This window comes from Odocoileus virginianus, chromosome 1 (assembly GCF_023699985.2).
Source record: "Odocoileus virginianus isolate 20LAN1187 ecotype Illinois chromosome 1, Ovbor_1.2, whole genome shotgun sequence".
In the NCBI taxonomy this organism is placed as follows: domain Eukaryota; kingdom Metazoa; phylum Chordata; class Mammalia; order Artiodactyla; family Cervidae; genus Odocoileus; species Odocoileus virginianus.
The window spans coordinates 29730321-29742418 of record NC_069674.1 but is presented as its reverse complement, the minus strand read 5'-3'; the positions used below and the strand labels follow the sequence as shown (position 1 = coordinate 29742418).

The 12098-nt window shown below is 40.1% G+C and overlaps 1 protein-coding gene across 3 annotated transcripts in view; it reads left to right on the top strand.

Moving 5' to 3' along the window:
* Positions 1 to 38: 38 nt before the first annotated feature.
* The window catches only part of ASB15 (ankyrin repeat and SOCS box containing 15), a 57009-nt gene continuing 44949 nt past the window's right edge, over positions 39 to 12098 (top strand). For 2 of the 3 annotated variants that reach the window (XM_070466336.1, XM_070466315.1), the window contains exons 1-2: positions 39 to 306; positions 7290 to 7384. The gene's annotated coding sequence lies outside the window, so the exon portion shown is untranslated. Of the gene's footprint in view, positions 307 to 3506; positions 3608 to 7289; positions 7385 to 12098 lie in introns of those variants that run through there. The other variant, XM_070466326.1, reaches the window with a different exon arrangement.

Below are 12098 nucleotides of genomic sequence, written 5' to 3'. Positions count from 1 at the left end.
AGGCCGCCGCTCCGTCACCTTGGAAACAGCTTGGCCCCGCCCGCTGAGGCTCTGCCCAGGGGCAAAGGCGCTGCACCAACCACTCCTACGAGGAAAATTGATGCCTGAGCAATGAGTGAACAAGTCTATGAAGCACAATCAGGGAAAGAATTCTCTTAGATGGCTCTCGTCTCAGTTCCTGTACCTTTACAAAGATCTATTGAACACCCATTGTGTGTTAGTTTCTGGGACAGAATTTGTGCGACAGGATCTCACATCCCGGAATTCACAGAACAAAGACCAAGACATGCGTTAATAAGTAATGGGGTAAGTGTTCCAAAAGAGGTTTGTGCCAAGTGCGGTGGTAGCAGGTAAGAGGAAATGACTAAAGATTGTGGGGCTACAGATGTTAAAAAGGGCATTTGATTAAAAAGTCAATGAGAGAAGAGCACAAAAAATTGAGACTACATATAGCTTAAGCATCAATAATAAAACAGCCCACAGAATGGGAGAAGATATTTGCAACCACATATAATCACCAAAAGATAAGTGGTGCCTAGAATATATAAGGAATTTCCTTCAATTAGTAAGAAAGGAACTAATAACCAGAACAAGTCTTCCTGCTTCGGTTCTTGCCTCTCTCTGTAGTATATCAAATGAGTTTGTAAATATGTAAAGGGCCTGGCTCAATGCATGGAACATAGCAACACACAGGTGACAGTGTTATTTTTTATTTTGCTGTTATTCTCAACCCAGTAGCTAGACTAGTCCTTTTAAATGTATTTTGCTCTTCTGTGATTTTTCACTCAAAGTGTAGAAACCAAAGTCCTTGCATCTGCCTACATTGTCCAGCACTGTTGCTCCCTCTGCCCCCTCCCCTCGGACCTAACCTCCTGTTCCCCTCTCCCTACCCAGATAGCTGCTCTTCTAACCCTTTTCTTGGGAAACTCTTCCACCAGACGGGTGCCTGGTTCGTTCTCTCACCTCTTTCAAATATTTGCACACTGTTACCTTCCCAGTATGTCCCGCCCTGGCTTTGAGATTTAAAAATTGCAAATCATCACAAAGACACTCTTTACCCTCTTCTCTGCTGCAGTTTTCTTTGTAGCCCTTGTCATCCTCTAGTATGCTGTCTACTTATCTTTTATTTTTTTTTATGTATCATCATTTTCTAAAATATAAGTCATGTATGAATGGAAATTTTTTTTCCTACCATATCTCAAGGGCCTGAAATAGCACTTAGTACATAATGGACACCCAGTTAATACAGGTTTAGTGAATACAATAGAAAAACAGGCAAAAGAAATGAATAAACCATTGGCAGAAATGGAAACAGAACAGTCAATAGACATGAAAAGGACTCAACCTCCCTATTAAGAAAAGAAATGCAAAGTAATAATTTTACTGCTGTCTTATGGGCAAAAGTTAAGGACTGACAATGCCAAGTGTTAACTAGGATGTGGAGCAACAGGAATACTCGTACACCACTGATGGGAGTGAATTAGTATAATCACTTTGGGGAATAATTTTGCGGTAGTTAGTTGAAGATATGCAAAACCTATGATTGAGAGCTATTGGTGAATCTAAATTGTGTCCCCTCAAAATTCTGTTGGAAGTCCTAACCCCACAACATCACAATGTGACCTTATATGGAAATAGGGTCAATGAAGATGTAATTAGTTAAGCTGAGATCATGGAAATGGGCCCTGGTCCTATATGACTGATGTCTTTATTAAAAGGGGGAATTTGACACAAATGATACACACAGAGAGAACATCATGCAAAGATGAAAGCAAAGACTGAGATGATGTTTCTACAAGCCAAGGGACACCAAAGACTTCCAGAAACCACTATAAGTTAGGGGAGAGGCCAGGAATGAATTCTTTCTCTTAGCCCTTGGAGGAAACTAACCCTGCTGACTCCTTGATCTTGGACTTCAGCCTCCAGTTCATTTCAGTTCAGTTCAGTTGCTCAGTCGTGTCTGACTCTTTGCGACCCCATGGACTGCAGCACATCAGGCCTCCCTGTCCATTACTAACTCACGCAGTTTACTCAAACTCATGTCCATTGAATCGGTGATGCCATCCAACCATCTCATTCTCTGTCGTACCCCTCTATCTTTCCCAGCATCAGGGTCTTTTCCAGTGAGTCATTTCTTCGCATCAGGTGGCCAAAGTATTGAAGTTTCAGCTTCAACATCAGTCCTTCCAATGAACACTCAGGACTGATTTCCTTTAGGATGGACTGGTTAGATGTCCTTGCAGTCCAAGGGACTCTCAAGAGTCTTCTCCAACACCACAGTTCAAAAGCATCAATTCTTCAGTGCTCAGCTTTCTTTATAGTCCAAGTCTCACATCCATACATGACTACTGGAAAAATCATAGCCTTGACTAGACAGACCTTTGTTGGCAAAGTAATGTCTCTGCTTTTTAATATGCTGTCTGGGTTGGTCATAACTTTCCTTCCAAGGAGCCTCCAGATGGCTGAGAAAATAATTTTTATCCTGTTTAAGTCACTCAGTTTGTGGTATTTTGTTACAGCAACCCTACAAACTGAGTAATAGATTAGTTTAATCATATGCTCCTCTCTTCTCTTAAAGGATAGCTGCTCCTAGACACCTGAGCTATGGGGATATAATCTTTCCAGTTCAGAGTACCCAAGAATTTGTTATTTTGTTGTTTAATTGCTAAATTGTATCCAACTCTTTTGCATCCCCATGGACTGTAGCCCACCAGGCTCCTCTGTCCATGAGATTTCCCAGGCAAGGATACTGGAGTGGGTTGCCATTTCCTTCTCCAGGGGATCTTCCAGACCCAAGGAACAAACTTGCATCTCCTGCATTGTGGGTGGTTTCTTTACCACTGAGCCACCAGGGAAGCACCCAAGAATTAGGCTTTACCATAACTTCCGTCATAATTTCCAACTTTTGGGAGGCCCACTCCCATGACCTCAGCTTAACTAATTACATCTTTAATGACCCTATTTCCATATAAGGTCCCATTATGATATTGTAGGGGTTAAGACTTCCAACAGAATTTTGAGGGGACACAATTCAGATTCACCAATAGCTCTCAATCATAGGGTTTGCATATCTTTTAGTACTTAAATCATCCACAGTTACAGTTCAGGAACTGTACTGTACTGTACTGTACTGTACAGAGGAAATATTTAGTAATAAATATGCATGAATAATGGCATTTTAAAGATACACAGACACATGTGCATGGATATACACACATATGTAAATGTAAAGAAACTGTTGATTTGGAACAAACCATCTGATCCACACATTTGCTCTTACAAAGATGACATTTATATCTGGACATACTAGATTAGATTCAGAAAACGGCATTAGGGCTAAGAGGAAATGTCCTTTTTCAAACCAGATAATGCTGAAAGAGTGACTGGAACTTAGATGAATAGAAGGTTATGAGGTCACAGTCTTTGTTCCCTGTCCCTCCAGATTCTAAGAATTTTCACCATTGTAGGGTGTGTTCTAGAATGTAGAATCATGTGATTATAAAAAATGCATGTGTTTTCATTGGTTGTAACTTTGAGTTCGGGCTTCTGCTGTATCACCTTTGCTAAAGACACCACAGCTAAACAGACCTAGCTGATCCTGGCTAAGGTACTGCACAGTTAATCACTTCTATGTGGTGGGAAGATGTGTAGGTTTTCGGAACTAATCCCTTTGCAGAGGTGCCAGGCTGTGTCTGGAGGGGTTTGATGGTGGTGTCCCATGGCCGGTGGCAGTAGATTTAGCTACAGAGGGAAGTCAGCCTTGGCATCTATGATATCAGAAGGGGATTTGAGAATATCTTACTGTGAGTAGCAAGAGCATCAAATGCACTATATTCTCAGGTGAGAGTTCCTAGAGGGGTAAATATTGGAGATAGATGTTGGGGAGTTATTTGGCAAATAAAGTTAGCAGGCCAGGTGACTTAGAGCTAAAATCTGTGACACAATTCGCTCTGCAGGACCTCTAGCCTAGCCAATAAAGTGAAAGTGAAGTCGCTCAGTCTTGTCCGAAGGTCTTATTTCTCTAAAATTAATTAACTGGGAGAGTTAGAACCTCCTACACTGCTTCTTGGGCTTCCCAGGTGGCGGTAGTGGTAGAGAACCTGCCTGCTCATGGAGGAGATATAAGAGATACAGGTTGGATCCCTGGGTAGGGAAGATCCCCTGGAGGCGGGCATAGCAGCCCATTCCAGTATTCCTGCCTGGAGAATCCCACAGACAGAGGAGCCCAGCGGGTTATAGTCCATGGGGTCACAAAGACAGAACTGAAGCAACTTAGCACGCATGCACGCACACTACCGCTCAATGACTGAGAACTCGTGTGTGAAGGGCCGGGTCTTACCAAAGCTAGGCAGAGTGTGATCTTAGAAGGTATGGCTCAGGGACCTCTTCCCTGAGACAGGCATGAGACCGAATGACTGAAAAAGAAGAAAACAGCTCAAGTTTCAGAGCAGGAGGAGTTCATTCTTCAAAATCTAGAGATGACAGTCCTGTCTTGGTCACGCTCACCTTAGTTTTCGTGTCAGGAGCAGGGGTGAAAATAATCGCCATTTAGGGAGTATTCTTTCCTCTTCTAACTTGGGAACAAAAAAAAGTTCATTTTTCTCAAGTTAGTGCTTAGAACAGACTGACATATTAAAATTCTAATAGTTTGGATATTATCCATCTCTAATGCTTCCATCCATAACAATTTGGATTTCTTCCTGTCTTCTTCTCTATCTGTGCTATGGATACTTCTAAAAAGTGTTCGTAACCAGATAATTAGGTGTTTCTGGTATGGTGGGTTTTAGAACCTCATTCTAAATTGGGCTGTAAGTCAAATAAAAGCCATTACCCAGTTTTATCTGACTGGCTATTGGCTTCCAGATGTTTGAGTTATCTGATGTGTCAGAATGGGACTAACCAACACTCCCAGCTGGGCACCGCTGGTGGCTCAGACAGTGAAGAGTCGGCCTGCAATGCAGGAGATCCAGATTCAGTCCCTGCATTGGGAAGATCCCCTGGAGCAGGGAATGGCCACCCACTCCAGTATTCTTGCCTAGAGAATTCCATGGACAGAGGGGCCTGGCAGGCTACAGTCCATGGGATTGCAAAGAGTCAGACATGACTGAATGACTGACCCAACGCTCCCACCCAGATTTGATTTAAGCTTAACAACTGAGATTAAACATAGTCATCTCTATTGAAAAATGGAGAAAACCTATGGGAGGAAGGAATAATAAACATGTCTGAGGGGGCATATCTGTGTACTTAAGTCTGTCACTTCTTATTTAAAAGCAGGAAAGAAAGTAAAGAAGTGATGAAAAACAGGAATTTTGTTTAAGGAGATAAACTATTTTATGAGACTAAAATAAGTATTTATTAATATAAAAGGTGATAAGAATATACTAAAAATGGTAACAAAACTAATTATTTTAAAAATAAATTTCTTAACAGAATTTAGAAATAGGAAGATAAAATGAGGTTATAAGAAGAAAGTTGAAAATGGTGAAAAGATAATCAACATTGTATTTTTTAACTAGTTCTTCCAAAGTAAAAGGACAAATTAAGTGAAATGAAATAACCAGGATAAAATGGGGGAAGGGTGGCACTAGCTAAAGCAGAGAAAGAACTTCAGAAATGTGAGAGGAAGCATATGACTGCTTTTAAAAACTGGACAAGTAACAGAAAAACTAAAATAATCATTCATTAAACAAGTGTATGTTGATTGCTTACTTTGTATCAGAAGCTACCATGGGTCCTAGGATCTGTCAGTGGACCAGATGGTCAGGTCTCAGTCGTCAAGGAGCTTTGTTCTAGTCGCTAGACATACAGTAAAAACATAAATTGATTCATAAATAGAATTACCAAATGTGATTATTTTCAAAAGGGAATGAAAATAATTATTTGCATAATCTCCATCCTCAGCCTCCAGACTGTCCCCCTTCCACAGAGACCTCTCAGGACTGCTGCTGGTACAGAACACATGTCCACAGTCACGTGATGCCTTCTTGACCAACCTTTATTTGGGGGATGTTCTAGGCATGGGAAAGGAAAGCTGAATATATTAAGAAACTGACTTTCCATGTACTCATTTACTGCAGTAGGCATGCCTGCTCATCTTTACCTGTAGACTTGAACTGATACACCTCGACAAATTATGGTCTGAGCAGATTGACCCTAGAGTCCTTAGTTAACCAGCTATTAATTCTGCAAGGGACTCAATACAAGAGAGTTACCAAGCAATTTCTCCTCCCCTATCTTAATTTGGAAGAATCAAGTAAGCTGTACGTCTTACTTCTTCAGCCCTGCCCATTCCCTACTCCCACTGAAATTTATATATTCCTTCTGAAACATATACCCCACCCATTCACTCAAAATAATTATGAACTGAAAGGAACTCTAAGCAGGAATATTGGCTCCACTGTTTACCAGCTCTGTGACTTGTGTGCGTGTTCAGTCACTTGAGTTGTGTCTGACTCTGCGACCCCGTGGACTGTAGCCTGCCAGGCTCCTCTGTCCATGGGATCCTCCAGGCAAGAATACTGGAGTGGGCTCCTGTGCCCTTCTCCAGGGGATCTCCCTGACCCAGGGATCGGACCCAAGTCTCCCACGTTGCAGGCAGGTTATTTGCCACCGAGGCGCCAGGGAAGCCCAGCTCTATGATTTAGGAAGGTCCAGTGTGTTTTACCATCAGTATTTTGTTTTTACTTTCAGCATTTCAGACTCAAAGATCGATGAAGGAAAATATTCATCCAGGCTCTGAAGAAGTGTTCCGGAGCTTGAGCATAAGCTATTCTCTATTCTTCACAAACACATCTTTGGCCTGAGGCTGCACTATTTAATTTTTATTTATTTATATTTTAGCAATCTCTATTTACTCTAGCAATTCATTCAGACAGCTAGACAGTTGATTCCTTCACCTACTGTGTTTTGTTTAGAAGACCTTGTACCAATATTTTTTCTTGAAGAGTGAATTCATTTATTATCCAGGAACAGGCTATATATAATGTGTTTAAGTTCTTACAGTCTCATTTTCCCCCATAGGACTTTTTTAGTTTACTTTGAAAGTGTTAGTCACTCAGTCGTGTCTGCTTCTTTGCACCCCCATAGACTGTAGCCTACCCTGGCCCCCCTGACCAGGGAATTCTCCAGGCAAGAATACTGGAGTGGGTAGCTGTTCCCTTCTCCTGGGAATCTTTCTGACCCAGGATTTGAACCTGAGTTTCCTGCACTGTAGGCAGATTCTTAATCATTGAGCCACCAGGGAAGCCCCTATTTTAGTTTACTTTTGCTTTATTTTTCTGTTTCAGTCTTGAAGACTTGATTGGATTTAGATCCGATTCTATTTCCTTCCTGCTTCCTTGGACTCTATTTAAGACACATAAACAAAAAGATGGAGAGAAAGGTAAGAATCCACCATAAATATGTCAAAATGATCCTTTTTCTTAATCAATGGTAAGCTCATTTCATTTAATGAATGACAGATATGTTTGTTTTGGTTTTTGTAGTTTTTAAAATTATCTTTTCCTATGCATCTGTTTCTATTTTTTATGTTGTTCTTCCAATATTTAGGAAGACTTTAGTTTTTGTTTCATGATTATATTTATAATATTATTATGTGTCTCTCTTGGTTTCCAATTTTCCTAGACAAGTTTTTAATTTTCCTGTCAGTTTTCTACTAGGAAAAATTGATAAAATTATGAGTTTCCTTTTTAGTCTCCTCTGCTCTGCATTTCCTCTCCTATTCAATTTTAGCAAAAAAAAAAAAAAAAAAAAATTCCTTTGCTTAGCGCTCACCTTCACATGTTAAATATTTTCATGCTCTGACATTTGGTATGTCAGATTTACTTTGTATCATTTTACTCCCAGCTACACCGGAGGAAGCAATCTCTGCAACTTACCTTCTTTTTCTTTCTGTCCCAAATTTATGTACCAAATAATTGTCTCATATCTGTGTTGTCAGGGCATATAACATCAACACTCCATTCTGTCATCCTAATGCCTACATTTCTTTTTCTACAGTAAATATATTTTTTCAATATTCTCTGCCATCAAGAATGGGAAATTTTTCCCTTACTCCTCTTGGTTATTTTGGCTGGTCTAGTAATTAAATGGACACAAGGCAGATTAACAGGGGAAAGAAATAATTTTGTATGTACAGGAGTTCATAAAAACATAGACTCAAATAAGTGACCAAAGCAGGCAACTTTTACACCTTTTAGACGAAGAAACAATAAATTTGTGATGAATTGAAAAGACAAAGAAGTTTGGACTTGAGGTAGTAAATTGATAAAGAAGTAACACATTTTGTTTATACAGCCTTCTTGGCCCTGAACTTCGCATCTCTGGAGATAAGGATGTCTCTTTGCCTTCTGGCACAGAGAAGGTTCCTTTCACAGGGAAGATTTATTTCCTGCTTTCAAGGGAGCAAAAGAGAGTCAGAGGATCCTCCTCACACCAGCTGTTTCTTAAGTAACTCTAATTCAAAATAATCAACATGTCAAAGTGGCATATTTGGGGGCATCCTGCTCTGACCTCTATTACTGCTAATCCATATGTCATGTTTATCCCTGTCATTTATTGTTTGGCAGATTTAATCCTTGAGCCACTTCTTTTTTTTTTCCCTATAGGTGATTATCTAATCTCATCTGAATTTATGCTGATTCATTATATGTGTCAGGAATTTCTGATGTTCAGCAGTGATTCAGTTATACATATGCCAAGCACATATAATTTGCACATAGAAACTGCTATTAAAATATTGAGTGAAGAAATGGATATATGAATAGTAAAATAAAGTTCAAATGATAAAAGTTATTCACAGTCCATACTGGATAATCTAGACCTAACTGCTCACAAACTATCTGCTTATATTTTTGATCAGTTTAAAAAAATCATGGCACTTTCCCTTCCAAAGCTTCCTGATGCCTCTTTCATTCCCTGTTTTGTTCAGACTTTACCAAAAGTAGTTCTTTGATCAGAACTGACTGTTCTTTAGTCTACAGGAAATAACTTGCCTCGGCCTGGATACCTGTCATTTTAATATTCGCCATTTACCTAATTTGTGAACATAGGTTCAGTGGTAAAGAATCTGCCTGTCAATGCAGGAGATGTGGGTTCGATTGCTGGGTTGTGAAGATCCCCCTGGAGAAGGAAATGGCAACCCACTCCAGTATTCTTGCCTGGGAAATCCCATGGACACAGGAGCCTGCCAGGCTACACAGTCCATGGGGTTGCAAAGAATCAGACACAACTGAGCGACTAAACAACAACAAAACTGTGAACATACTATTCTTTCCTGCTTCTACTTCTTTCTCTTTAATAAACTGTTAAAATAAACTTTAAAAATTCTGTAGTTTTAGTCCTTGTCCAATCATTCCTTCATTCATGCCATCTCAGTTAATTTGAGGCTTTAGCTTTTAACATTATTAGCACCAGTCTTTATATTTATCCATGTTATAGGGACCTTTGCCATCTATTATACAGGCCCTTTTAGTATCTGAGCTCGTTAAAGAGATTGCTGTGAAGCCCAGTAATTTCATTCAATGCCTTCCCCTTTCCTTTCTCAGTCAAATTTGTTTGCCTGGTTAGAATTTTCTATCCTATGGTCTTCCCTCATTCTTGTGTTCAACTGAATCACTGTCATCTAGAAACTTTATGAATTTTGATTCCTCTTATTTCCTTTCTGAGAAATATAATTTTTGTTTTCCTTAGTGTAAATCTATGATAACATAATTTATACAAGATATATTTTATATGTAAAGATTAAGAATCAAGTAACAGTGTTAATAGTAGATGTTATACAATATATAAAAATGTGGGTCGTGTTTATTTTACCAATTATATTGAGTACATTGATTCCATAGTAACAGCATGTTTTCTTTGATAATTTCAAAGCTTAATTAGGAAAAAATCTTAGGTGAAAAATATCTTCTTAGCTAGGATTGAAGAATAAGGATTTTAAGTTTATTTTTAAATGAATGTCGACTGTTAAGTTTATACATTGCTATGTACTCACTGAAGAGGTTATAATAGTTATGTTCTCTGAATTTTTTTTATTACCAATTCACTTTTATGCAAAATAAATCCTCCATAAATATGGTCAAAAATATTCTGAATGGCTTTTCTTTTTTTTTTTTTTTTTTTTTTTTTTGCTTTCTTCTGTTTAACCCTACCTGGCTTTAGCCTGAGGGCCAAAAAGGTAATTGTAGTCAGAATAGAAGTTTAAAATCAATTCAGAACTGTTTGCAACTTCCCTGATACCAAGGGCTTTGCAAATCTATAATTCATTCAGCTCTTGGAAGCTGAGTTAATTATGGCAAATCACACTAATTAAATTATTTACAAGGTTTTTATTAAAAATAAATCTATTATGTTTAGCAATGCACTGTGGATTGAGACTCCCAGCTGTCTTTCCCGACATATTTCCTAGTTAGACGTTTAGTTTAAGTGAGAACGTTAAGCATATGGTGAAGCTGCAGGTTTCTCCGGCTGCTGTTTAGGCCCCCAGGCCTTCAATTCAATTCAGATTTATTGAACACCCTTGCTGTTCAAATCCCAAGTGTTATATTCTCTGTCTTCAGAGTTTCCAAATAACAGCTGATGTAAGAAATGTACATAAATGATCACAATTCAAGGCAAACAAAAAATACATCATCAGAAAATAAAAAAGAAAAACGGATGGGCTCTGACAGGATTAGAACTTCATAGAGATGGAGAGCGAAGATTTAGACTGGGTCTTAAAGGAGCAGAACCTCTGCGCTGCAGGCCGACATCGGGAGTGGCACTGAGGGCCTTTGAGTCAGGTCACAGGGTGGGACCCAGAGGGAAGACCCTGCTGAGCCTGATCAGAGGCAAGCAAGTGGAGCTAGGGGAGCCGGGGAAGACTTGAGGGGCATGGCAACCCTTGGGTCTCCGCTGCAGTGCCTGGTAAGAATTTGGTTTGGCTACTTGGTTGAGTTGCTTGAATTAGTGGACAAAGCAATCACAGCACAGTCGAACTTGCGGGGAACAGGGTAGCTCTGAGCTTGCCTCTGCTTTGGGCCGCTTGTGGCTGCTCTGCAGTGCAGTGAGGGAATGACATCTCCTGCTCCAGTATGGGATTGGAGGGGGCAGTGATTCCCAGGAGAGCCTGGGTGCACACCCTCACACACGCCCTCCGTCACACTCCTGGGAGCCCTCCAGCACGGGGGCCAGCCTGACTGTGTGAAAACTGAAGCTCTGCCCCTAGTAGCCATGCAAACCTGGGCAATTTACTTAGCCCCCTAAGTCTTGCTTCCTCCTTGAAAGTCTTCCTTCCTCCTACATTGCAGGAATATTGTGAGGATTTGTTGTTATTTAGTCACTAAGACGTGACCAGCTCTTTATGACCCCATAGACTGTAGCCCGGCAGGCTCCTCTGTCCACGGGATTTCCCAGACAAAAATACTGGAGTGGGTTGCCTTTTCCTTCTCCAGGGGATCTTCCGGACCCAGCGATCGAACTGGGGTCTCCTGCCTTGCAGGCAGATTGTTTACCGTCTGAGCCAAAATACAGAATAGGAAAGCAAATCCCTGAGTAGCCTTCTTGTGTGACTATCCTCCCACTAGGTGGCGCTGTGTTCCATGCAGGTTCTGCTGCTGCTTGCTTTGTTGAAACTGACCTCCGTCTAGAAAATGGCTTTTATTTACCAATCATTCGATCGATAGCCACTTGGAATCTGTGTCCCACAGGCTTCCTTTAACTCCTTGGAGGTGTTATGTCTCAAAGTGTATACTTAAACAGTGCTTCAAGGAGATGATTCTCACTAGATGGTGGAAAGCTGAAGGAAGGCTGTCAGCTGTTGTGAAAAAAAGTTCCATTAATTTCCTAACTCTTTGGATTCAAAACCAGAATGTTGTCAAGAATTTCTTTAACAAGTAACAGCACCACTTTACTCTTTGACAACCTTTGGCATTGCTAGAGTGTGAGTGTGGAGGCAGGACATGATAATTCAACTGTGTGATTATAAAAAAGTCAATCTCCAACACCTAGTCTCAACACCAGAAGATTCTGCTCAACTTAAGTCCTAAAACTGTGTTTTTGTTATTATCTTTATAATTTTTAAATGTTTTTGGTTCTAAAGAACTTGTGAACTTCAC